The following is a 2,590-nucleotide window of genomic DNA, read 5'->3' as shown; positions in this document are numbered from 1 at the left end:
ATGTCATACCTCTGCAAGCGTGGACGTTCGTGATTTAGACGCCAGTGGCTGCATCTCTGCAAAAGTCACGTCTACCGCAAAATCAAGAAATGTGTGTATTGTACGAGAAATGTACTGGATCAATAAACATGCACAGATGAAGTGCTAAAAGCCAATACTGTCTCTGTGAATGCATTCTACTAGCAATAGGTCTGTTTAGAATTGACTGTTTAGTTGACATTTCAAGTGGCAGAATTACAGACTGTATTGGTTGTACTGTATTCAACATTCACCTTTGTGCATTCAACTTTACAATTCCTGACATTCCTTATTTCAAGTGACCTGGATGCAAACATTCATTACATCATTTACACTGGTTGACATTTGTGACATTTCCTTCATTTATTACATTACAGGCATTACATTACAGGCATTTGGCAGACGCTCTTATCCAGAGCGACGATTTATTGACCTGGATTCAAACATTCATTACATCATTTACACTGGTTGACTCCATTTATTGAACATGTCCTTCCTTTTTTCCATTGTTCCCTTTTGCATTCGAACATGCAAGCAAAGTGGGCCCTTTCCTTCCAGGGGTCACGTTCACCTTTGTGCATTCAATTTCACAACTCCTGACATTACTTATTTGAAGCGACTTCCATTCAAGCATCATTTACACTGGTTGGCATTTCCTTCTTTTATTGAACATGTCCTTTCTTTTTTCCCCTTTTCCTTTCATTTGAACATCCACGCAAGCAAACTGGGCCCTTTCCTTCCAGAGGTCAAGGCCAGGCTCGAACCTGCGACCTTGCGGTTCCCAATTCCTGCTGGCAATCCACCCTGCGCCCCCGCGGGCCCCTCCTTTCTCAACAGAGAAGAATGAGCAGTGGCTTTTTTGCAGGGGCCATGCTAATCTTCTCTATCATTCCAATTTTAGTATATGTGCTGCCCGAAGCGAGCACAAAGCACCCACCTGAGGGCCCGCCACTTATTGGGGCGCGACCTGCACGGGGTCATCAGTCAACGGGGCAGTCAAGCGAGTGCATCGAGTGCACGGATGAATAAAACCGCTTAAGCGGGCCGTACGTGCGCAGTGAAACTTCTTAAACGGGCAGCGGAAAATAAAACAAAGCAAACGCCCGCCCTCAGACCGATCAAACGCAACCTTTCACGTTCCCGTTCGCGTCCGTGCTCCTCCGGGACAGGTGAACGGCTACCTGGAAGGCATGCGGGGGACAGCCCCCATCCCGCACAGAGAACTGTGGTCTCTTCGTCTCCGCCTCTTTTCTGAAGCGGTTGCCGTCAGCTGACGTGACCGGGGTCGCTGGATAGAATCCTCACAAACTGAACAATTAAAAAATAACAATGATTAAAAAGTATGTGTATGAAATGGCTAGGGTTGGGAAACCTGACAGAAAGAGGTAAGATTTGAAAAAGGGAGGGAAAGCAAACACAGGAGGACACCATTTTTAAATGCCAGTACTTTCCTGCAATACCTGTAATTGCCGCAGGAGGTCAGGCGTCTCTTTCCTTTCGCTGCGCCCAAGGCTCTCCGGTTAAAAAACGGGCAACAAGGATACTGTCGACAGGGCACTCCGGTGCACTCGCAGAACACAATTCACAACGAATGAAGATTCTACATTCTGCGAATTACTTTGTAGCCAGCTAGTTAGCTATTTTAGCCTGTATTATAATGGGACGTCAAAGAGCTTGCAACTTTTCGACATTTGAAAAGATGTTGCTGACTGAGTTGATGGAGGAGTTTGGGGCAATAATTGAGGATAAGAGGACTGACAGCAGTATGCTGGAGAAGAAGGAGGGGAACTAGGTCTGGTTAGCCGAGCGCTTCAATGGCTCGACTGGTATTAAGGAGACGAAGGACAAGTCGCAACTGAAAGCCTGCTGGAAAAACCTTAAGGCAAAAGCCAAAAAAGATGCGGCAGAAGAGAGGCGGGGTAAATTTCAAATCGGTGGAGGACCACCACCAATGACTACGGACCCTCTGTCACAGAAGATTATTCATATGATCCCGCAGCAGATTTCCCCCCTCCCCAACCCCTATGACGATGACGGCGCACTAGATAGAAGTACAGCCACAGAAGCTGCAAGTAAGTAGCCTAACTACCACCTAGATAACGTTAGCTACATTTTATAATCGTTGTTTTGATTATGTACTGCATTGACTCACTGTGAACATGTAAATATTGGGTGTAATTATTATGAATAGCAGGTTACAATAATTGCTGTCACCCCCAGTATCACTCTGTCCAAGCCGTTAGTCGCAGCAATACAATAATGATGAGAGTAGGCTATAATTTTGCCTACAAAGCATTTGTTTGAGCCGATACATTACATAACATACAGTAGCAAACCTGTCCGTGGTTTTAAAGAAGAACACAGGCCAGTAAGCACAGAGCTCCCGTTGAATCCATATGGCTTTGCAATATTGTAGCTGGTTAATAACTGAACGTGCAGACGGTACGTCATAATGCAGTGTATATGTTCGGTGAATGGCGGGTAGATATGGTGCAAAAGCAATAATTGAGAAGTAGTAGACAATTATTAGTGAGGGTAAAAGCAGGTTAAAGAAACGTGTTCCTAGCTGGGC

General features: G+C 45.4%; 1 pseudogene; it reads right to left on the bottom strand.

Annotated features, from left to right (window-relative positions):
- Nucleotides 1–875: 875 nt before the first annotated feature.
- LOC118215528 lies at nt 876–944 on the bottom strand (annotated as a pseudogene).
- Nucleotides 945–2,590: the final 1,646 nt, after the last annotated feature.

The sequence above is a fragment of the Anguilla anguilla genome, chromosome 1 (assembly GCF_013347855.1).
Source record: "Anguilla anguilla isolate fAngAng1 chromosome 1, fAngAng1.pri, whole genome shotgun sequence".
NCBI classification, from domain to species: domain Eukaryota; kingdom Metazoa; phylum Chordata; class Actinopteri; order Anguilliformes; family Anguillidae; genus Anguilla; species Anguilla anguilla.
The sequence above is the reverse complement of the archived record's forward strand: the minus strand, read 5'-3'. Positions and strand labels throughout refer to the sequence as shown.